The following is a 254-nucleotide window of genomic DNA, read 5'->3' as shown; positions in this document are numbered from 1 at the left end:
TGTATATAAATATATATATATATATATATGAAGAGTTCATTTGCAAAAACCGATAACTCATTTTTATTTTTTTTTCAGAAATCACGTTTTTTTAAATTGCGCATTCCAAGTAATATCAATCAAACTGCAGTTGGGATGTTTTGATTAAGTAATAATAACTTAAACAAATACAGGTAATTTACAAAATTAAAGTTAATTGAAAGTATGTTTTTTTTACATATTAAAAGTTTGTTTTATAGCAAAAGCAGATAACT

The 254-nt window shown here is 21.7% G+C and overlaps 1 protein-coding gene across 1 annotated transcript in view; it reads left to right on the top strand.

The window, feature by feature from the left end:
* LOC107674946 (SH3 and multiple ankyrin repeat domains protein 2-like) overlaps positions 1 to 254 on the top strand; it is a 99316-nt gene that overhangs the window by 80122 nt on the left and 18940 nt on the right. The window lies entirely within an intron of this gene.

This window comes from Sinocyclocheilus anshuiensis, unplaced genomic scaffold, assembly GCF_001515605.1.
Source record: "Sinocyclocheilus anshuiensis isolate Anshui unplaced genomic scaffold, SAMN03320099.WGS_v1.1 scaffold1065, whole genome shotgun sequence".
Lineage (NCBI taxonomy): Eukaryota > Metazoa > Chordata > Actinopteri > Cypriniformes > Cyprinidae > Sinocyclocheilus > Sinocyclocheilus anshuiensis.
The sequence above is the reverse complement of the archived record's forward strand: the minus strand, read 5'-3'. Positions and strand labels throughout refer to the sequence as shown.